This window comes from Mustelus asterias, chromosome 17, assembly GCF_964213995.1.
Source record: "Mustelus asterias chromosome 17, sMusAst1.hap1.1, whole genome shotgun sequence".
NCBI lineage: Eukaryota > Metazoa > Chordata > Chondrichthyes > Carcharhiniformes > Triakidae > Mustelus > Mustelus asterias.
In genome coordinates, this window is record NC_135817.1 from 62459127 (window position 1) to 62484427 (window position 25301).

The following is a 25301-nucleotide window of genomic DNA, read 5'->3' on the forward strand; positions in this document are numbered from 1 at the left end:
CTATCTGTTCCCATAGTGAAGTTGCACCTGGAACAGGTCACTAGTCTATCGCCAGAGGCTTATAGCTTGAGGGCTGCCACCCCACACCAAGCAGGCTGACCAGGAGACTCTCCCACACTTACTACCTGACATTGCAAAGATTTTGCAGGTTGATACATGATCTGTTTGGCTGCATTATGAATGCACCCTCCTTGGTCATCAAGTCCTGGGGTGGGATTCGAACCTGGAGCTTTTGGCTCAGAGGCAGGGATGCTACCCACTGCACCACAAGACCTTGTATTATAATGTACTAGGCCGAAAATCATTTTGAAAATGGGAAACTTGCATGTCTGTGTTTTAATATATGTGTTTTTTTTGTAGGAATGATGCGGGAGCAGGAGAAACTAAATCAAATAGAAGGCAACAGTAATATCTCACCACAACCCTTGCCACAAACCGTGAGTTATAAATACCTATATTCTGCCCAGTATATTTTGGTAATTTGATAAAGTAGTTTGTAAAACATTCAACAGATTTGATAATAAGAGGCAATTATGTACTGTTACTATTTTAAGATTCTAAATTTATAGGCAACTAAAAAAAAATTATAAAATGTTTTTCATGTGTCAAATGCAATGCTTGCTGGTCAAGATACTCATGTTTGAACTGAGATTTTAATGCAACATTTCTTGGTTGTTCTAGTTCAACATCCTTGGGGTTACCATTGACCAGAAACTCAACTGGACTCATCACATAAACACAGTGGCTACAAGAGCAGGTCAGAGGCTAGGAATACTGCAGCGAGTAACTCACCTCTTGACTCCCCAAAGCCTATCCACCATCTACAAGGCACAAGTCAGGAGTGTGATGGAATGCTCTCCACTTGCCTGGATGGGTGCAGCTCCAACAGCACTCAAGAAGCTTGACACTATCTGGAACAAAGCAGCCCGCTTGATTGGCACCACATCTACAAACACCCACTCCCTCCACCACCGACGCTCAGTAGCAGCAGTGTATATTATCTACAAGATGCATTGCAGCAATTCACCAAAGATCCTTAGACAGCACCTTCCAAACCCACGACCACTTCCATCTAGAAGGACAAGGGCAGCAGATACATGAGAACACCACCACCTGCAAGTTCCCCTCCAAGACACTCACCATCCTGACTTGGAAATATATCACCGTTCCTTCACAGTCGCTGGGTCAAAATCCTGGAATTCCCTCCCTGACGGCATTGTGGGTCAACCCACAGCCCATGGACTGCAGCGATTCAAGAAGACAGCTCACTGCCACCTCCTCAAGGACAACTAGGGATGGGCAATAAATGCTGGCCAGCCAGCGATGCCCGTGTCCCATGAATGAATAAAAAAAAATTACCTGAACAACAATATCTTGAATTTTTTTAAAGCCTTTAACTAGTTTCACTGGTCGGCGCAACATCGAGGGCCGAAGGGCCTGTACTGCGCTGTAATGTTCTATGTTCTATGTTTAACATGGTACATTATCCCAAAGCACTTCATAGGAGCATTGTCAAACAAAATTTGACACTGAACCACATAAAGAGATATTAGAGCAGATTTGATCAAGGAGGTTATTAAAGAACATCTTAAAAATGGATGGAGAGTTAGAAAGGCAGAGATGTTTAGGGAGGGAATCTCAGGTAACTGAAAACACAACTTAAAAGATCACATAATCCTTTTTTTGCACTTGTTAATTCAATGCCAGTGCCATTAACGTGTTCATTCAATGAGTAATCGTCAAAAAAATTACTCGAGTGTAACAAAATCAAAACATTTACAAACAAAATAGTCATGGTGAATTAATTACAGCAATTCAAATGGTGTAAAGTGATTTTCACGATTTTGATTTTAAGGTGTTCAGTATAGTAGACCCACACAAAAACCTGTGGAATGGAATTATGATTATTCAATATAATATCCAATCTGAATCTAAATTATAATGAACAATGATTAGTGTTGACTACCTGTTACCATTTTCTCTTCCGCAGTTTAAAATCAGCAGTGCCCCAGTCTCATTAGGAAGGATTTTTCGCCTGTTAGTTAATTGAGTCTCATTCTCACCACCTGCCACTTATGAGCCTCATCTGCACACTAACAGCTCCTAATTGTCATCATACGGACAGCTCGCTGCAACAACTTGAGAACATACCAGCAGCGGTGTGTGCAACACAGGGTAACATTTGTTCCACAGTGGTATTGGGAGGCGATAAATGGTAACAGTAACTATTTACCAGGGGACCGGCTGTTTTGCAAGGAAAGGAACCTTTTGTAACATCAGGTGATGAATCTTCTTCTTGTTGCCATGCCAGGGCTTGGTTTACTTGCATTTGTCCTTTCTCACATTGCTAAACAACTGCATAGGGACTATAGTAACGTGACAATTTAAGTACAGATTTTGATGGGTGGGGTTTTGGGGGAGAGGGCGCAGTAGGGTAGTGTTGCTTTGGGCCATGTGCACCAACTGTAATTAAAGAACTTTAAACTAAGTCATCTAAGTTATCCAAAGTAATCCACAATTTAAATCAAGTTTCAGTATCTTGTCAACACTATGGATTGGAGTTGATTCAAATCCCCGGGGACCAAATTAATTTACTGCACCTTTGATCCACACTACACATTCCCTCCATCAAATTGTGTTGGATTGTGGAAATTAATCCATACTCTGGCCCTGTTGCTGAGAGGATGGGATCGGATTTGGGGTGTGCCTTTACCTTCACTGCTTTGGTCAAATGCTGACTTCAGAAAAATTCCCATGCTTGGCAAAGTTTATACACGAAAACTTACGTTGGCATGCTGCCAGCCCATTTGGACCTGGAGTTGGTGTTCATCAGAGAGGAGTTGGAAAATTGCAACATTACACTGTTGGAAAATGAAGACGTTAAATATATAGGGTAGAAATATGTCTGGTCTTTATAAAGCTTGCATGAAATGTGTAACATTTTAAAAATATTTACATAATCCATATGGGGCAAACATTGGCTGTCAAAAAACGGTCCACAAAATATCATAGAGAAAGCAAGTGGAGCCAGTGGTCAGCGGTAGAACTGTGCAGCATTTTTGTTTTGATGGCTAGTAAGGTAGAGACGTGAGATGGTTGTATGCATTCTGGCAGGGGGTGGAGGCCAAGCTCTGTACTGTAAGGACTCAAAGTAGATGCCACAAAAGTTGGCTGCCAGGGTAAGCTGACCCAATTACTGTGTAGATGGCCCAAGCATTTATGCCACAAGGTAATGCTGGACAACATGTCACACATATACTGCTTACCTCTCCCCTATACTTTCAGCAATGCAGAAATTGTTTGCTACTGTGCATGCATGTCATTGTGTTGCCAGCTTATGGATGTTGACTTGCTGGTAATATTTCAAGAAAGAGTTCAACCTTGGCTCGGGGAGAGATCACATCCTGTAGAAGGCTAGTGGATATACAGTTAACATATCCATGGTCAATGTGATGGTTGGACTGATTCTGATAGTCAGATGGGAGTGGGTAGGAGATAGAAGTGGGTAGGAGATGGGAGTGGGGAAGAGATGTCAGAAAGGATCTTTTTCTTTCATTTATTGACCCTGTGTTTTTTTTATTTTATCTTAGTTCCAGGAGATTCCAAGATTGCTGGGGATAGGAAGGTGTCAGTAATTTTGCTCCAGTGTGAGATTCAGTTTTAAGTTTATTTATTAGTAGGATTACATTAACACTGCAATGAAGTTACTGTGAAAATCTCCTAGTTGCTACACTCTGGCGCCTGTTCGAGTAGGGAGAATTTAACATGCTCAATGCACCTAACCAGCACATCTTTCAGAGATGGGCAGGCTCCTTGTTACCTGCTCATCATTTTCAAATGTTGCCATACTGATTAATCAATTTCTATTGTTGTTTTTGATTTCCAGCTTTTACCATTTATTTCTTTCTCTTTGTAACTCAGTTGAGTAATTAAATTGTAAATCTCGATTGAGTACAAGTTATAGTCACACACTGAGGCAATGGCCTGGATCTTGCAATTGTAATGTCGATGAAACTGTCAGTAGTCACCACCATTGCAACTGTGAAGCATACAAAACTTTTGGGGCGGGATTCTCTGGCTGTTCACGCCAGTGGGATTTTCCCGTCCCGCTGCAGTGAACAGAGATTTGGCTGGGTGCCAAATTCTCCATCCCCTCTGGCTGGGGCATGAACGGCTGGAAAATTCCGATCCTCGTGATTGCACATGTGCAGTTCAAAATAGAAATCTAGAAGTTTCTGTCAATGATTTCCTGTTTCTCCACAGGCCATGTCCTCACAGGTTTAAACGTTCAAAAATCATTTGAATTGTAAACTTCCATTTTTACAGTCTATTTAACTTTTCTGTGTTTTTACAGTTCGTGCCTAGTTGAATAATGCTTTTAAGAGGACATTAATTTGGAAATAGTGATGAACAACTCTGCAGCCATGAAAAACTAATTTTATATATTTAGAATGTTAAACCTGTCCATTATGATCAAGAATCCAAAAGTTTCTAAGGTAATAAAGTTTTGAAAAATGTGCCTGATATTTCATGAACTGTGTAGGCCCTAATCTTTATTTCACTTTCTGCAATATGATTAAAAATGAAAAATAATCAGTGCATTTTATTTCCTATTTTGCAATCTGTGAGATTTATTTAATGTGATTGGCAGCTGAGCCTGCTTGCCGTTATTGTTGTTGGTAAACATCAAACTTTGCTGAGAGTTGGTGCCAAAATCAAATTAACATCAGGAAAGATGAAATCCATGCCACAGAGAACATTAGATCATTTTTTAAATTCAATGGTGGGACATGGGTGTCGCTGGCTGGCCAGCATTTATTGCTCATCCCTAGTTGCCATTGAGAAGGTGGTGGTGAGCTGCCTTCTTGAATCGCTGCAGTTCACGTGCTGTGGATTGACTCACAATGCCGTTAGGGAGAGAATTCCAGGATTTAGACCCAGCGACTGTGAAAGAACAGTGAGATATTTCCAAGTCAAGATAGTGAGTGGCTTGGAGGGGAATTTGCAAGTGGTTGTGTTCCCTTTTACCTGCTGCCCTTATTCTTGTTGATGGAAGTGTTTGTGGGTTTGGAAGGTGCTGTCTAAGGATCTTTGGTGAATTGTTACAGTGCATCTTGTAGATAATACACACTGCTGCTACTGAGTGTTGGCGGTGAAGGGATTGAATGTTTGTGGATGGGGTGCCAATCGAGCGGGCTGCTTTGTCCTGGATGGTGTCAAGCTTCTTGAGTGTTGCTGGAGCTTCCAGGCAAGTGGAGAGTATTCCATCATACTCCTGACTTGTGCCTTGTAGATGGTGAACAGGCTTTGGGGAGTCAGGAGGTGAGATACTCGCAGAATTCCTAGCCTTGGACCTGCTCTTGTAGCCACTGTGTTTATGTGATGACTCCCCAGTTGAGTTTCTAGTCTTTGTGGGCAGCTTTCCACGAGGGTCAGTGGCGAGCGCTCTCATTTTGCCACTGAGTGCAAAATTTGACTACTGAGGCTCTAACTGCATTTAAATTCCATCAGACCAATGCTAGCGTTATCAGTTCTTGGTGCGTGGGGCAGCATTATTCCTGATGAATTGGTCTTGCACAACCACCCTCAAACTAACGGCAGACCAGTTGGAATTTGCTATTACGATTCTAACAGGGTTTTCTGGCAGATTTACCTTCAGGCTGCAACCAGTTGCAAGACAGCCTTGTGTCAGAAACCAAAGATGCTTGCATGGTCTCACATAACATATAAAGTGTTTAAGACACTTGTCACACTGAGACACAGAACTCACTATTACATTGACACAATAAGTTGCACCGCTAATCATCTGTCGGTCAATGTTGCATGATTGCCACTCCTTGGCCATTCGGTCGTGTATATCACGTTACAATTGTACACATTGTACCATTGGGCCAAAATAATGATTTAAAGCAGACATCTTCCTTCCTCACAAGGAGAGAAGAAAAATTCAGGGTGTCAATGATTAGTAATTCTCTTGTGCACCTCTCCCAGCAACCAGCTCAAATATGTCATTGGCAGAGACCTTGGATGAGATTAGTTGCCTGCCTTCTAAGATGCAGAGCAGTGCATAATGCAAGCCTTGTAAAAGGAACTTGTAAAGGAATGAATAACAAAAAAATGGGAGGGGGAGAAATTCCAAAGAACCTTATAGAACTGTATCTAAAGGACTTGAGAAGACAGCTTTGAAAAGTCCAATATGTAATAGATTTCCATTTCAAAAAGTTTCCTTTTGGAGTATAAAAATATATAAATATAAATAACAGATCTGCACTGCTGTCGCTAATGCCTGTATTGGTACCGACTTAAAACTGTAGCACAGATCTCAGTCACTTGTATCAACCACAGCCAGACCGCAATTTTGACGCCATATAATTTCCAAATGTTAAATATCTTCTGATACAATGTGAAAGTGGACTGGTGAAAATGAGCTGGAATCATATCATTCAGATGGATTAGTGAGGGATGTTAAAAAGCATGCCACTTTTGAGGATCCAAATTAGTTCTATTGTGTTTCTGATTACTTTGGTTCTATAAATACAAATTAGTTGGAATAAAGCATCTAGAAATATAATAAATAGTTCCACATATTCATGTATTGGTACAGTCTCTCCTACTAAATGGGATCAGTGGTGTGTGTCAGTATGGTATTTGGATCTGTCAGATTGCATTGTTGGATGACTGGCAGGTTGACACTGTTTTGTCACTGTTAATTTGGGCCCTACATGCGACACATTGGCTAGGCTGCTGCTGTTCTGTACCCAATAACAGCTGAAGCTGCATCTGCCATGCTTCATGGGTCTGCCAGTCCATGCTGGGTGACCAGATGCTTCTGTTTATACTTGGCTCATTGCTGCCTTCTGGCCAGATTACAGCAAGCAGCAGTCTAATATTTCAGCACTGGTTTACAAGTTGCTTCGTGTGAATGTATCCATCTCGTAATAGATCAGCGTAATGTACAGGGATTATTATATCCTATTCTGTCATGCTGCAACAAAGCAGAATGGGAAATAAGTTGATAGAGTGGTGCCTTTCTATCTTTGGAATCACCATCTGTAATAGATACATTTTTAAAAAAACACTTCACTATAATATTAAGGAGTTGTTCACTCAAACTGTGAAGCCTCGGTTCTAACAGAGTGCAAACAGCAGGCTTGCAGAGCTGTGCTGTCACGGGGCCCTGGCAATTTTAACTCCCGGGCCTCGTTTTGATTTGATTGACAGCTAGGTTCCTTAATGATCGTATTGGGAATCAGAAACCCTGACCACTTGCCATGTGCAGTTTCTGGCAATGACTACTCAGGGCTATTTAAAGTGAGGAGGCATTTCTTCAAGCCAGACCCTGGCCCCTGCTTGGGTTTTCGTTTGTCCGACTCTTGGACATTAATTTTGCTGCTGGGATGCTTCTCTGGAGGTCCAAATAGGGGAACTTATGACTGCTTCCCCACAAGCAACAAAAACACTCTTGGACCTACAGTTATGACGGTGTGAAAGGAGGTGGCTGAAAGTCAGTGTCACTAGAAAACACCCCTGTGATTCGGTTCCAATACTGAAAGAAATGCAGTGGGCAGATTTGAGAATCCCAAGCGTCTGGTCGTTAAATAACTCTACTGGCCTCACACAAGCAGTGGCATCAGGTATTGGAAAACTTACCAGAGAGTTTCTGCACTGTGGTTAAAGTGTGGAGGAATCCGTTTTCACTATGTGTACTGTCATCTTACTAGGCATCAGAATCTGGAGAGTGTGGTCACCTCTCAAGACACTGCAGCTGGGCTCTCACCAATGGGAATTACTGTCAACAGCTTGTGCAACTTTAGTGGAAGCTCAAAAAGCTGAAATTACTGCAAGTCCTGCTCCAGCTTGGGAAAATTAGAGGACTAGGTAACAGCTTTCAAGGAGCTACTCATCTTCTGCAGATGAGTGGAAGCACCACAGGAATGACAATGGCACCTTGCCTTCTCTCACGATGCCAGCACATCTGTATCTTCACCCATTCAAACAACACAGTACCTGGTGCCAGAAAGTCAGGTGGGTGTTCTGTAGCTGGACTCTCACAGGGCCACTGACCATAAGTATTTCAGGTGTCCCAACTTGAAGAGTAGCTTTCCACTCTCCTTTACAGACATCGTTAGGGGAAATCACACATTAGGACCAAGTGAGTTAGTAAATGCACCTTTCTGAAAATCACCATGGACATGAAGTTCAGTTGTGTAGTGTCTCTTCACAGGTAATACAGAGACCTTCCAGAGGTTTCCATGTGCCCTGTTCATCACTGGCTGCTTCATGTATGACTTGTACTGCGTTAATGAATTGGAATGGTGCATACAGGTTTATGTGCACCCAAAGACCTTGAATGAACAATATTATGACATATGTGATGATGCAATGTGAGAATCTCAAATGTGGTCAATGTATGTGAAACAACAAGTCTTATGAAGCAGGTTGTGCCCATTCTGGAACTACTTTAAGGCTCATTCAACAAATTGGAGCTGAGGTTCTTTAGGTTAACATGAACTGAGGTTAGGTTTGTGTGTTGCTGGAGCAGTTTGGACGTTTCTGCTGAGCACAAGGAGAGTGGGAAGACCAACACCTTATGAAGATATTGGGACAGCTATTGCAGTGCCACTTGTTCTTCAGCATGAGCAGGACATGGAGAGGAGAAGACAGCAAGTTCTGTGAGGAAGGAGGAGAAGAAGTCGTCCCCTCAGAAGGCCCTACCCTTCTTCCAGAAGCACCACTCCAATTTAGTCAAAGATCAGCAGCAGTATCTAAGGAGGCCACAATTCATAATGAAGGTCATTAGAGAGTTATGCCACCTCCTTGATCCCAACCTGGAGCCTTAAAGCAGGATGCAAATGGCTCTCCGAGTTTAAACAAAGCGAGTAGTAGAAGTGCAAGTGTTGAGTTGTAATATAATTTATTAGTGTCACAAATAGGTTTACATTAACACTGCAATGAAGCTACTGTGAAGGTCCCCTAGTCGCCACACTCAGTGCACCTGAACAGGTGCCAGAGGGAGAATTTAGCTTGGCCAATGCACCAATTTAGCATGGCCAATGCAGGGGATTTTCATGGTAACTTCATTCAAGTGTTAATGTAAGCATACTTGTGACTAATAAATAAACTTTAACTTTAACCTAACCAGCATGTCTTTCGGACTGTGGGAGGAAACTGGAACACCCGGAGGAAACCCACACATAAGCTAATTATAGCTTTTACATATATTGATTTAGTTAAACCATTGTCATTGTATAATGTGGAACACATAGTTGTGAAACAAAAATAAAAGTTTATTTGCACAGAGTGTAAATAAGTTACTTGTTAGAAATTTATGATGTCAAGTTGTTGCAAAGGAAGTGTAAAGCCATTGTAAAGAAACCTTTGCTGTAGTGAAGCTTTCTTTCTTCCAAGGTGTGGGGGCTGGGGGGTGGAGGGGATATGATGAAAAAGAAAGTAAACTTACCTTAACTTTAAATCGGAATCATGGTTTGGGAACTACAGTTCCTGTTGAGTCTTGGGACTTCTGGCCATGTGCCAGCCAGGGAAGGGCCGCATGTGCAGTTTGTCCATTTTCACCTCTTTAGGTTGGGAACAGGTCCTGCGCACATGTACAGAAGAGAAAGAAAAGTGAAACAACGCAAAAATGCAGATCAGGTGACCATAATCATAATTTCCCTCACATTCTCAAAACTTTTCTCTAGCTTCAGTGATTGATCCCACAGAATTTCCTTTTCCCTAATTCTACGAATGTTTGATTTGGTTTCTTTTTTCTGATCCTACACTTTATCTGATAAGATTCAATTTGATTTATTATTGTCACATGTGTTAGTATACAGTGAAAAGTATTGTTTCTTGCGCATTATACAGACAAAACATATTATACATAAAGAAGGAGAGGAGAGAGTGCAGAATGTAATGTTACAGCCGTAGCTGGGGTGTAGAGAAAGATCAACTTAATGCGAGGTAGGTCCATTCAAAAGTCTGATGGCAGCAGGGAGACGCTGTTCTTGAGTCGGTTGGTCCTAGTCCTCAGACTTTGGATCTTTTTCCCAATGGAAGAAGATGGAAGAGAGTATGTCCAGGATGTGTGGGGTCCTTAATTATGCTGGCTACTTTTCTGAGGCAGTGGAAAGTGTCGACAGTGTCAAGGGGCGACGGACTGGGCATCGTTCATGACCCTACAAAGTTTCTTACAGTCTTGGATAGAGCAGGAGTCATACCAAGCTGTGATACAGCTAGAAATAATGCTTCCTATGGTGCATTTGTAAAAGTTGGTGAGAGTCATAGCAGACATGTCAAATTTGCTTAGTCTTCTGTGAAAGTAGAGGCATTGGCTGGGTGGGTAATTACTTTAACCATATCACCCATACAAAATCTTGCTTTCATTTCTACATTCAGTTTATCTGCTAACTCTCAGCCTTAGTCAAGAATTTCAGATAATCCACTGTTACATTTTCTACTCCCAGAGAAGTCTTAGCAACTGTCAAATTTTGTGTTCCAACCAGTGTAATGTCCTTAACAGCAAGTCTGAGGACTACGACCAGCTGACTCAAGAACAGCGTCTCCCTACTGCCATCAGACTTTTGAATGGACCTACCTCACATTAAGTTGGTCTTTCCTATGTCCAGAACTTCCACATTCTCATTTCATAGAATCATACAGTGCAGAAAAGGCCATTCAGCCCATCAAGTTTGACACATTAGAAACACCTGAACTCCCACCTAATCCCATCCACCAGCACTTGGCCCCCAGCCTTGAATGTTATGACATGCCACGTGCTCATCCAGGTACTTTTTAAAGAATGTGAGACAACCCGCCTCTACCAGCCTCCCTGGCAGTGCATTCCAGACCGTTACCACCCTCTGGGTAAAAAGGGTTTCCTCACATCCCCCCTAAATCTCCTGCTCCTCACCTATGTCCCCTCGTGACTGATCCTTCAACTATGGGGAACAGTTGCTCCTTAACCACTCTGTCCGTGCCCCCCATAATCTTGTATACCTCGATCAGGTGACCCCTCAGTCTTCTCTGCTCCGACGAAAACAACCCAAGCCTACCCAACCACTCTTCATAACTTAAATGTTCTTTAAGGATTTGTGGATTCTACTTAAATTGAAGGATTTTTAATGCTACAAGAGCCCCGATTTGTTACGGTCCCAGCTAATGTTACTATTGGATAAGTCAGATCCCAGAGTGAAAGCTAGCTTGATAGATCTTAACTTTCATTTTCTTTTCAAAACCGTGGAGGTTAGTTCCTGAAAATATTCACAGGAGGGCTCCGTATTGGGACCTCTGCTGTTTGTGATTTATATAAACGATCTGGAAGAAGGTGTAACTGAGGTAATCAGTAAGTTTGCGGACGACACGAAAATGGCTGGACTTGCAGATAGTGAGGAACATTGTCAGAGGCTACAGAAGGGATAGATAGGCTGGAAATTTGGGCAAAGAAATGGCAGATGGAGTTCGATCCAGATAAATGCGAAGTGATGCATTTTGGTAGAACTAACGTAGGGGGGAGCTATACGATAAATGGCAGAACCATAAAGGGTGTAGATACACAGAGGGACCAGGGTGTGCAAGTCCACAGCTCCTCGAAGGTGATGTCACAGGTGGAGAAGGTAGTGAATAAGGCATATGGCATGCTTGCATTTATAGGACAGGGCATCGAGTATAAAAGTTGCGGTCTGATGTTGCAGTTGTATAGAACGTTGGTTCGGCCGCATTTGGAATACTGCGCCCAGTTCTGGTCGCCACACTACCAGAAGGACGTGGAGGCTTTAGAGAGAGTGCAGAGGAGGTTTACCAGGATGTTGCCTGGTATGGAAGGGCTTAGTTATGAGGAGAGATTGGGTAAACTGGGGTTGTTCTCACTGGAAAGACGGAGGATGAGGGATGACCTAATAGAGGTGTATAAAATTATGAAAGGCATAGATAGGGTGAACGGTGGGAAGCTTTTTCCCAGGTCGGTGGTGACGTTCACGAGGGGTCATAGGTTCAAGGTGAGGGGGGGGGAGGTTTAACATGGATATCAGAAGGACGTATTTTACACAGAGGGTGGTGGGGGCCTGGAATGCACTGCCGGGCAAGGTGGTGGAGGCGGACACACTGGGAACATTTAAGACTTATCTAGATAGCCACATGAACGGAGTGGGAATGGAGGGATACAAAAGAATGGTCTAGTTTGGACCAGGGAGCGGCGTGGGCTTGGAGGGCCGAAGGGCCTGTTCCTGTGCTGTATTGTTCTTTGTTCTTTGTTCTTTTTGAGTCTGCTGGTAAAATTTTAACAAAAAAACACATTAATTAAACAAGAAAAATGAACTATATTTCACCAGACAAAAAGGTTGGAAAGATCTCGACACAAACACAAGAAAATTAATCAAATAGACACTATTCTGTCACCCTAGCTATACCTTTACAGAAACATAATTTGGAATTTGGAAAGTTAAAACAATTTATCAAACCTATCTTATGCTATAATATTCAAGCTAAGTAGGTGATACATGTGAACCAACTAACAAACTGTGGTCAAACACACCACACTCCAAAGTAAATAACTGATGAAAGAACAGATTCTAAGGATTTCTCAACAACCCACCCAGACACTTGTCCCACCATGAGCCAACTAGTCTCACTGAAATACTTTTGTTTCTCTAGTGTTGTAGCTGTACTGTGACTGCTTGTCTAGGGCTGTGGTAAAATTCTGGAGCACAAGTCTTCAGTGCTATTGGTGGAATATTATTAGGGCCCATAGCCTTTGCAGTATCCAGAGCCCACAGCCGTTTTTTGTTATCATGTGGAGTGAATCAAATTAGCTGAAATTGGTGATGGTAAACCTCAGGAGGAGGACGAAATGAATCATCGACTCGATACTTCTGGCTGAAGATTGCAAATTCTTCAGCCTTGCGTTTTGCACTGAAGTGCTGGGCTCCTCCTCCTTGCGTTTAAAGTTTTAAAGTGTACTTATTAGTGTCACAAGTAGGCTTACATTAACACTGCAATGAAGTTACTGTGAAAATCCCCGAGTCGCCAAACTCTGGCGCCTGTTCGGGTACATTGAGGGAGAATTTAGCATGGCCAATGTACCTAACTAGCACATTTTTCAGATTGTGGGAGGGAACCGGAGCACCCGGAGGAAATACACACAGACACTGGGAGAACGTGCAGACTCCGCACATACAGTGACCCAAGCTGGGAATCGAACCGGGGTCCCTGGCACTGTGAGGCAGCAGTGCTAGCCACTGTGCTGCCCCATTGAAGGTGGGCATGTCTGTGGAGCTTCCTTCTCCTGTCAGTTCGTTAATTGTTAATGACCAAACAGTTGCTGATGGCCCATAGCGCCTCATGGATGCCCAGTTTTAAGTTGCTAGATCTACCCAAAATCTTTCCCATTCAACACGGTGGTAATGCCGCACAACATGATCGAGCGCATTGTCAATGTGAAGATGGGACTTTGTCTCTATAAGCGGTATGTGGTGCTCATTCCCACTAATACTGCCATGGACAGATGCATCTGAGACAGGTAGATTGGCGAGGATGAGGTCAAACAGGTTTTTCCCCTTGTTCATTCCCTCACCACCTGCCGCAGACTCAGCCTAACAGCTATGTCCTTTAGGACCTGGCCAGAAACTGGAGACCTTCTGTGTAAAAATCATACACCCGATTACATTTTTGTGACACACTAGTTTAAACTGTAATGTCAATATGGAATAAATTTATCAAACAATAAACGTTCCATCTGTTTAGAAGCTGTAGCAACAGTTCTTGCCATTCAGAGAGTGGGTATAAATGCCAATGGATTGCTCATCCATCTGTACAGAATGAGAGCACTTTCATATTTGTGTGTGACCGCACATGTTTTAATTTCAGGTCATGCTAAGTAAAACGGTGCAATTTACTGTGAGCAGATGGCCACAAATGCAGACTGCCTTAATTAACCAACTGTACAACGCGGGGGCTGCAGGCTGAAGCATATTGCAAATACCCTGCTGTAACCCACTGCATAATGTGCATAACTGGAACGCACAAGGAAAAGTCCCATATCATGGTGCTTGGAGCTGTGGGGGGTCATCAAACAGTCTCATTCTTTCCGTAAAGTACAAGTCCGCTACTTTGGCAGGGCGCAACTGCCAGCATCTGTAGAAATGGTGGCTGTCAAACCAAATTAGTTTCCACGGTTCAATCAGTACAACAACTCTGAGCTGGCACGCTCAAGGAAATGTCCCAAACAGTGAGTTGGGATCAAACTGCAGCTTCCAAAGGAAAACGACGGGCTGATGGCTTGGTATGGTGCCCGGAATCTTTTAACCTCCACAGTTTCATATTAACTTATTAACACAAACTGATCAAAAGGCAACTTTTGAAAACTATGCAAGATGCGAGCAGCGTGAGTCCTTTAAACAAAAGAGTTTGCGATTTCTTCGACAGTGAAGGAATTTTTACAGTCAGCATTTGCCAAAATAAACACAAGTCAAACTTTAGTCAAATCCTAACAAGCTTTCTTTAGTCAGTCATTCTTATAATATTAGAGTTAACGTTGTATTTTTACTCATTAGCTACCAAATAACAGATGTTAGTCCAGTGAGGAAAGGAAACATTGTATTTATGTAATGCTTTTCATGATCACTGAGCCTTCTAGAGTGCTTTACAGCCACAGAAATACTTTTTGAAGTATAGCTACTGTTGTGATGTAGGAAATACAATACCCAATTTGAGCACAACAAGCTTCCAAAAACAGCAAAGAAATAATGATTTTTTTTTGTGATACTGGTTGAGGAATAAAAATCAGCCAGGTCACCAAGGATAAGACCCCAGCCCCTCTTTGAAATAGTGCCATGGAATCTTTTAGGGGGGGCACAGTGGCACAGTGGTTAGCATTGCTACCTCAAAGCGCCAGGGACCCGGGTTCGATTCCCGGCTTGGGTCACTGTCTGTGTGAAGTTTGCGCGTTCTCCCCGTGTCTCCGTGGGTTTCCTCCGGGTGCTCTGGTTTCCTCCCACATTCTGAAAGACGTGCTGGTTAGGTGCATTGACCCGGACAGGCGCTGGACCGTGGTGACCAGAGGAATTTCACAGTAACTTCATTGCAGTGTTAATGTAAGCCTTACTTGTGACTAATAAATAAATAAAACTTTTAAACTTTAAATAAACTTTAAGGCAAGTGTGAGGGCAGGCACATCCTCATTTTAACATCTCACCACAAAACAGCACCTCTGACAGCGCAGCACTCCCTCAGCAATGGGGCATTAGCCTTGATTATTTATCAAGGAGTGGGACCTGAACCCACAGCCTTCTACCTTAGAGTGCTACCAACAGAACCACATGTGACTTTTGGCCTCAAACATGCCAATACTTACAATGTTGCTCATAATTAATTCATTTACTTTGCACACTTTGCATCAAAGGAAGATGATGGTGTAGTGGTAATGTCACTAGGCTAATAATCCAGAGGCCCAGCTGTGGGGCATGGGTTTGAATCCCACTATGGCAGCTGGTGGAATTGAGAATTAGCCTCAGTCATGATGCCATGAAACTTTAGTTCATTGCTGTGAAAATCCATCGAGTTCACTAATGCCCCTCTAGGGAAGGAAATCTGCCATCCTTACCCAGTCTGGCCTATATGTGACTCCAGACCCACAGCAATGTCCTAGCAAGAAATTCAAATAGCTTAGCAAGGGGGCAATTAGGAGTGGGCACCCTTCTGAAAAAAGTGTGTGCCAGCAATGCTGACATTCCACGAAAGAATAAGAATCTCTTGAGTGAGATTTCCTACAAAATGGTCTCTTTTGTTTTTCTCTTTATTTTTGATGTGTTAAGTACAGAACAAATTAACTGTTCATGCAATCCTGAGTATTGGCAATATATTGGAAATCACGATCAACCTCAATAAAAAATACTGCGTCAGTCAATTCTAAAATCAGACCCTTTTGGTGCTTACCCTATTTTCCCACACGTTAAGCAAAGCTCAGCTTTTGAAAAGTTTGTAACTTCTCTGCCTTTTGGGTCTTTCTGGGCTCGATTTTACCATTGCATTGTGCTCATTTTCGGGCACAAAAATTTGGTAATGTCGAGTGTGAGGTGAGTAGCGCGATCTGTGCCTGCCTCCACGCCGGATCGCTCTTTACCAAGGCCTGAAAATGGCCGTGATCGGGACCGCGCCCGAAATGGGTGCGATGGCCACTTAAAAGCATTTGAACGCATTTAAATTGACTTAATGGGCTGCATGCCCAACCTTACCGGCACTTCCCCTTTTACCACCACGTTCGCCCATCCAGGATATGCGTGAAACAGACATGCTCCATAGAGGTCTGATTCGGGCGCTCCAGTTAGTGAGGAGGTAGATGCCTAGCATCCGACGGCTCTCTGCTTGAGATCAAAGGGGGTGGGGGAAGGGTGCATCCACTGTCACTCTGCCTGAGATCAGTGGGGGGTGGGGGGAAGGGGGGGTCTACTGCCACTCTGCCTGAGATCAGTGGAGGGAAAAGGGTGCCTGCTGCCACTCTGCCTGAGATCAGTGGGAGGTGGGGAAGAGGAAATCTACTGCCACTCTGCCTGAGATCAGTGGAGGGGAAGGGGGGGGTCCGCTGTCACTCTGCCTGGTATCAGTGGAGGGGAAGGGGGGTCCGCTGCCACTCTACCTGAGATCAGTGGAGGGGAAGGGGGATCTGCTGCCGCTCTGCCTGAGATCGGTGGAGGGGAAGGGGGATCTGTTGCTACTCTGCCTGAGATCGATGCAGGGGAAGGGGGATCTGCTGCCACTCTGCCTGAGATTGGTGGAGGGAAAGGTGGGGTCCACTGCTACTCTGCCTGAGATCAGTGGAGGGAAAGGAGGGTCCGCTGCCACTCTGCCTGAGTTCGGTGGGGGGTAAGGGAGGAGGGGCCCATGATCAGTCTGGGTGGCGGGGTGGTGGGGGGATAAGGGGATCAGTAATGTTGTGAGGGTGGGGCAATGTCTGTGGGGACCAGGAGGAGCCATTATCTGGCCCGGGAGGGTGATGTAGCAGGTGAGCAGCATTCCATCATTTATTTTCTGCGCATGCGCAGTTGGGAGCGCCGACCGGAGCTGCAGGGTTTCAGGCGGGTTAAGCCCCGCCCACAGGCTTGTGCAGAGCGATTCGGAATCGCTGATACTTTTGCAGGCAGAGTGCGTAAGGGGGCGCCTGAGAACGGGTCTAAAGGTCGGATCTGAAACACTCCCAGTTTCAAGTCTGCCCAGTACTTAGAATCAAAATGGTAAAATAGGGCCCTCTATCTCTTCCTAAACCCTCTGTGGATATGGGATTTGTAAGAGTTTTAAATCGTAGGTGAATGAGGAATTGGCAATCTTGCTCAGAGGGGACACAGGGTAGCTGATGGTGTGGGAAATGAGCAGTGCCCATTGGCACAGTAGAATATTCTAATATACTTCAACTTGATGAATAAAGAATGAGCTAAATAATGAAGACAAAACTGTAGTGCAGTGAAATGCAATATTCCCACCTCCCCCGGTTTCCCCACCTTTTTCTCCACCGGATCAGGTGTGTGTGTGGTTCTATGAGTTTTGGAAACCCCTGTGTTTTGGATTCATGGTTTCACTTTGAGCTTGTAGAGTTTAGTGGAAGTGGCACCACAGAAGCTGATCACCTTCCTGGTGGCTAACGCTCTGTTACTAACCTCTTCTAGCTAAGTGCACAAATTTTCAGAAAGGTGCCACCTGGGCATCCACTGTGTGTGCCAGAAGCTGCTGAACTGGTACAATCCAGGAGTCAGCTTACCGCCACCTTCTCAAGGGCAACTAGGGACGGACAATAGATGCTGGCCAGCCAGCGACGCCCATGTCCCACGAATCAATAAAAAACTGAAGTATTGATTGCTGAGTGTGAGTCCTGAGTTTTAGGTGAGTGCTGGGTGACGGGTGATGATGTGCTGCATGGCGCAGTGTGAAACGTTGATGGTCTGGGGCTAAGAATGTCATATGAAGATGCATTTATTGACTTTAACTTCTTGTTCACTGTTGCCAGTTCCTCGGGGCCAGATGTCAGGAATTGACCTTCCCTGTCATCTGCTCTCATTTCCATGGTCCTTGAGAGTTTCCTGCTCCCCTGTGTAACCGTGGGATCCCATTTCACTTGAATGGCACCAGTTGCCATGGGCTCTGTTACACCTGGCCCCAGACTTTCAGCAATGCATCTGTATCTCTGGGGCGCAATCTTAGCGGCTGTTCATGCCACGCTCCCGCTGCAGCGAAGTCAGAGGATTTGGTGTCCAGCCAAATCTCCGTTCACTGGGATGGGAAAATCCCAGTGGCGTGAATGGCCATAACACTCCAGCCCTGGAGTTTTCTGTCTGCACTGGTGTTCCAATGTTGCTTAGGATTTCAGCAATATTATTCAGCAGCAGCCTCCTATAATTCAGGATATTTTCTGTTTAAGAGGGAAGGACTGCCTTTAAGAACAGAATGTTGGCTGTACCTTGTGGTTGTCTCAACACAATACTCTCTGACTTGTTTTATTCATTTGTGGGACATGGGTGTTGCTGGCTGGCCAGCATTTTTACCCATCCCTAGTTGCCCGAGAGCAGTTGAGAGTCAACCACATTGCTGTGGCTCTGGAGTCACATATAGGCCAGACCAGGTAAGGAGGGCAGATTTCCTTCCCTAAAGGACATTAGTGAACCAAATGGGTTTTTCCGACAATCGACAATGGTTTCATGACCGTCAGTAGATTCCAATTTAAATTCCATCATCTGCCATGGCGGGATTCGAACCCAGGTCCCCAGAACATTAGCTGGGTTTCTGGATTAATAGTCTAGTGATAATACCACTGGGCCATCACATCCCAGAGACAGCCAACAACATGGGAACACCTTCACCCAATGTTACCATCAGATGGTTGAGGTGATAACACCAAATTCATGTGTTGCCTACCTTCACTGGAATCAGGTCATGAATTGTGAGCCCTTCATCCAAAAAAAACAGGGTAAACAAATTAACACTTCGTTCATTTGCCCTTAGGATTGCTGAAGAAATTGTACAACTTGTTCTGATAAAGATCAGTTATCGTTTTTGTCTTTAATATGTATTAATAGATTATTAGTTATTGGAAATAATAGTTGAAGGAAGCAAATGAATATATCAGAAATACTGTTATGTGAATTAAGGTTTCTATGCAACTGAATTGATGGAAATAATTATTTTTGTACTGGAATTCTACCCTTAAATTAGATATGCCTTTCTTAAAGATGACAGTATCTGATATATATACATGCAGCCGAGATTAGTGCTCTAAAGCTGTCAGTGCAGATTGAGGAAAGCCCATGCTTTTAGCTTCCTCATCAAATGATTTCACCAGTAAGACAGTCTTACGATAGCCCAACTCCTTAAATGTTACAGATGGGCACTGACAACTCTGTGGATTTCAGAACGACCACAACTAAGGAAACAGCTTATTTGGACAAAGGCTACATGTCCTACAAGTGCAAATTCCTTTTTTTTGAGTGGGTGTGTGTTAGACTTTGTTTGCATCTGTGTCTTTCAGGGAAGGGAAGTAAAGGGGGGTGGGGGGGAGGGCATTCAATCAAGTCAAACCAATAGGAAACTTGTTTGTTGTTTCTTTTCAGAATGAGGAGACACTTGTTCACTTGATCGCTGAACAATTATTTCCATGCTGGAATCCAGTCAGTTTTGTCTTGTACATTATCTTTGGGCTTTTGATGAGGAGATGTATTGCTTGAGTAGGTGTCAGTGGTCGGCTGAACAGCCCCAGCTTCTGTTATTCTTTCACTGATGTTAATGCTTATCATTGCACAACAGACAGATGAGACTATATTTTTTGGCAGCTTCTCTTCCCCTTATTAGCATCGAGTGTGCTGTTTTGGGAACACCATCAGCATTTAAACAGCAATAGTTCACCCTCCACGTCACTAAATGAGTTTACAGATTGTTAACTCCATATTGCACTACTTTGAGTTTGCAGGTGGAGGGGAAGTCATACAAACAGTTCAACCCAAAAAAAAAGCACTGACAATCACACATGCTTGTAACTCAGAAGTCTTAATTATTAAAAAACGTAAATGGATATAAATCAGGATTATCATTCAATAAATAGCGAACAGTAATAACCAACATTTAGGTAGTGCTTTTAACATAATAAAACTTCCCTCAATGGAAATAAGTATCTGAGGAGATATAAAACAGGCTGCCAACTTTTTGGTATCTGTTTCACTCGAATGTACCAGGTTAAAATCTCCCTCATTGTGCGATAAAGAAGTATTTTCAGAATGCTCAGGATGTGTGCACTACACAAACACATTTTAATTGTAAGTGCATGTTGCTTGTTTAATGTTAATGTTTTAATGTTAACGTATTAGTGTCACAAGTAGGTTTACATCAACATTGCAATGAAGTTACTGTGAAAATCCACTGGTCGCCACTCACCGGCACCTGTTCAGGTACACTTAGGGTAAATTTAACATGGCCAATGCACCTATCCAGCACATGTTTCGGACTGTGGGTGGAGCACCCGGAGGAAACCCACGCAGACATGGGGAGGACGTGCAGATTCCACAGACAGTGACCCGAGACGGGAATCGAACCTGAGTCCCTGGTACTGTGAGGCAGCAGTGCTAACCACTGTGCCACCATACCACCCATGTTTGAGCTCTTGCGCTTTGTCATGTGGCTGACCAGTTGATGTATCAGGTGATTTTCTCTCCCTGGTCTCTGGTCTGTTTCAGTGAACAGCCAACACTTGTAACTCCTGGAAATCACTGTAACCTTATTTGTATTTTGTAAGTTAAATAAAATCGATACTTCTGAAGCTAAAAAAATTGGGATAGGACAATGCAGCCATGGGCCATCAGCAACAGTATGTGATGGGTGGGGCGACCATTGCAGGATGGTGGATGATGGGGAGGGACATGTAATGGAGAGAATCATTAAAGACATTGAGAGGTTTGAAAAAGGACTAGCTAATGGAATGAAATTGATGCAGAAACCACAAAACAGCCAAATTCAAGGGCAGCAGATACCTGGGAACACCACCAGCTGGTGTTCCCTTCCCAAGCCACACACCATCATGACCTGGAAATATGTCACCATTCCCTCACTGTCGCTGGATCAAAATCCTGGAACTCCTTCCCTAACAGCACTTTGGGTGGACCTACACCAGATAGACTGCAGTGGTTCAAGAAGGCAGCTCACCACCATCTTCTCAAGGGCAATTGGGAATGAGCAATAAATGCTGGCATGAAGCCCCGATCCCTTAAATGGTTTTTAAAAATTACGTTTGATAAAGTGCTACATAAAGGGACTGTCAACAAAGTTAAGGGACAGTAGCAGCATGAATGCAAAATTGTCTTGAGTGACAGGTTATAAAGGACAGGGGTGAGCAGCTGTTTCTCGGACTTGAGGAAGGTATACATTGTAGTTCCCAGGGTTGATACTGGGAATACTAGTTTTCTTGATCTATATTAACGACCTAAACTTGGGGTGAGGTGGGGGGGTGGGGGTGGGGCCGGGGGGGGGGCGGGTACAGCTCACAATTTCAAAGTTAGTGGTTGGCACAACACTTGGATGTATTGTGAATTGTGTGGAGGGAATTGCTAAACTTCAAAAAAATCGAAGACCGGCTGATGGAATGGGCGCAAGTGGCGGATGAAATTTAATGCAGAGAAGTGTGAAGTAATTCAAGTTGGCAGGAAGAATGAGGAAAGGTAATATTAAATAAAGAGTACAATTCTAAAGAGAGTGCAGAAGCAGGGAGACCCAGAGCAATATGTTCACAAATCATTGAAGGTGGCACAGAGGTTGTGAAAGAGGTTAATAAAGCATACAGGATCCTGGGCTTTATAAATAGGCGCATTCAGTACCAAAGCAAGAGAGTTACAGTAAACCTACATACAACACTGGAGTATTGCATCCAGTTCTGGTCAATGCACTTTATGAAAGATGTGAAGACATTAGGGCATTCTGCTTGGATATGCTGGCACTTTTTCCCTGGAGAGGGGAAGATTAAGAAGAGATTTAATTGAGGTGTGAAAAAAATCATGAGGCGTCAGGACAGAATAGATGGAGAGAAGTTGTTCACACTGACAGAAGGATCCAGAAACAAAGGGCACCGATTTTAATGTGACTGACAAAAGAAACAACGGCAAAATGAAGAAAAAAGTATTTTATGCCACAAGTGATTGGGATCTGCCTGAGAGTGGGTTTGATGCAAATTCAATCGAGACAAAGAAACGTGTTCAGATGTGGAATCATATTGAATGGCTGACAGCTCTCCAACCTGTCCAGGCGCAGCGCTACAGTAGCCAGAAGACATACTGCAGCACTTTGTCCAGAACCCTAAGTCTCAGGGGTCCCGGGGGTGAGAGGGTAGGGAACGACATGGGGAGGATTGGGAGGTGGAAGGTGATTGTGGCACTGGATGGTAAGCCAGGTGAAAAGGAGGACTGGCGCTCCAATATCCCGGAGTGGAGGGTGCCACAAACCTGAAGGGGCTTTCAGATTGAGGTGGATCACCCCCTTTCAGTCTGAGATGGAGAAAAGTTTATTTCTCTATTTCCCACCCTTTTGCACCTGCTCTTGTCAGCCTAAAAATTGAGCTGTTTTATTTCAATGTATTAAGTATGTTTGATACTAATATTATACATCATAATTCCAACTCCTACATTTTTCCAATGCCAAGACTGTTTTTAAGTAGGAATAACCTTTTGATTAAATTGCGTGACAATTATTTTCCCCAAGATCCAGAATTCAGAAGTACCTGATGTCACCAGGCTGTCTGCATCCTATGCCTTATTTCAGAATGCAAGGTCACCTTTCTACAAAGTAACTTGCCTCAAGTTTAAACATACCTGCAACAGGGATCACGGTAAATACAGGCGGTTGAACGTGAAGCTTCCTGGCACCCATGCACTTCTGAAGACATATAGCCTTTTTAATCTGTTGAAACTGCATTATTTGAATAACCTTACCACTGTTATAGAATAATTAATGTCATAAAAATTAAATTTGCCAGAGGAATACTCATTCCCCATTCTAATTAAGTGTTTTAACTGTGTTAGTGTCTTACTCCCAATGAACCAATTTTTTAATTGGAAAATATACAGGACTATAACTAATGAACACCACTAAACAGGGTGATGATCAGTTCATTACAGACCCAGCTCTTGATTATCTCAAATTACCTTCAAGTCTTTCTTTTCATTCACCTGTGACACCAATTACTAATAACTCCTGTAATTTGGGTATTTTACTCAAACTACAATTATCTTTTATAGACTTTTGGATCTTATTGAAACATGTCAGATTCTGAGGGGGCTTGACAGGGTAGATGCTGAGGGGAAGTTTTCCCATGAGGGGGAATCTAGGAACAGGGGACACAGTTCCAAAATAAAGGGTCTCCTGTTTAAGACGGATATGAGAAATGGGGATGCGAAAAATATCTGCCATGACTGAATGGCAGAGCAGACTTGATGGGCCAAGTGGCCTAATTCTGCTCCTATGTCTTATGGTCTTATGGTATGAGGAGAAATTTCTTCTCTCAGAGGGTTGTTAGTCTTTGGAACTCTCTTCTTCAAGGAGCAATGGAGGCTGACTCATTGGATATATTCAAGGCGGAATTGGATAGATTTTTGATTTGCAAGGGAGTCGAGGGTAATGGGGCACAGGCAGGAAAATGGAGTTAAGGCCACAATCAGATCAGCCATGATCTTATTGAATGGCAGAGCTAGAGTAGGCATTTCGGCCCATCCAGCCAGTTATTCTTCCCACACAACCAGGAGCAAGCTTGATAAGCCACATGGTCCCCTCTTGCTCCTATTTCTTACGATCTCACATGAGATGAATAATATGGTACATATTTGTAATATAGTATGTATCTTCTTTTAATATATTTAAAGTGTTTTTCTTCCTTTCTTTTTAATACAAGTTGGGGGCGATTCTTCCCAAAAGATTCTAAGTGCTGAATTTGTGGGGAAAATGGTGTAAACCACAAATGTTTTTTCAGTGGGAGTTCGGACACAAAATCTCCAACACTCTGTGCAATGCAGAGGTCACAATCATGAATATCATTAAAAGCTCGGGGGTGGATGGGGCCTATTCACACCAAGGTTTGACAGTTCCGGCCCAATGTGCATGCGCAGTGGCTTCACACTGTCAGACTTGCGTTTGCTGGCTGGCATGATTGCTGGCCAGCCCGGGCCCCCAGCAGTGCTGCCACTCCAACACCTACTATGGCCCAATCGCGGCCCCATGAGCATTCTCGCGCTAGCTCCAACCCCCACCCCTCGGTCCCAGAGCACCCCAACCTCTAGCACCCACCCCCAGCAGCAACAATCCCCCCCACCTCCCTCAACCCTGCAGAACCCCCTCACGATGTGGAGATGCCGGCGTTGGACTGGGGTGAACACAGTAAGAGTTTTAACAACACCAGGTTAAAGTCCAACAGGTTTATTTGGTAGCAAATACCATTAGCTTTCGGAGCGCTGCTCCTTCGTCAGATGGAGTGGAGTTTCCACTCCATCTGACGAAGGAGCAGCGCTCCGAAAGCTAATGGTATTTGCTACCAAATAAACCTGTTGGACTTTAACCTGGTGTTGTTAAAACTCTTACTGTGTGAACCCCCTCACTCCAGCAGACCCCCCCTCCACCCCCCACCCCCCCCCCCCCCCCATGGGAGGCAGACCCATCCCAGGAGGCAGAACCCCCTGCAGGCCATCCCCCAGCCCGCCCCGATCGCTGGCCTCCCTCCAGCCCTGACCGATCCCCATGCAAAGTGGCAGCAGGACTCCCCACCCCCACCAATCACCCCCTATGCCCTGCCCACAATAAGTCCCATCCCCTAGGCCTCGACCCCTTGGTACTGCCCCCTAGCCCCTGCCCCCTTGGCACTGCCCGATGCCCGGTGGGCAGTGCCAAGGTGCCCCATGGGCATGGGCACTTTGCCCCTTGGACAGTGCCATGAGAACAGGCTGGCACTGCCAGGGTGCCCATGCCCAGGGGGCACCATCCACCCTGCCGCCCAACTCCTGGGGGGGCCTTGATTGCCTCTCCTTCACTGCAGCGAGGTCTCCCACTACTTCCCTGAAAGTGGGGTGCTACTCTAAACCCCGCCAGAGTGAAATACTCCTGGCAGGGTGGGAGATGTTATCGGGCCTGGAGAATTCAGTCCCGGGCCCAATAATCACATTTAAATTACATTACAAATAGATTAAAATCACTTACCTGGTCTTCCCACCGGTTTCCAGCGTGGTCTCGACCGTGCCGGTTATCCGGCGGTGGGAGTCGCACATACATCAGGAACGCATGAGCGAGTCCCACAAAATGGCCGA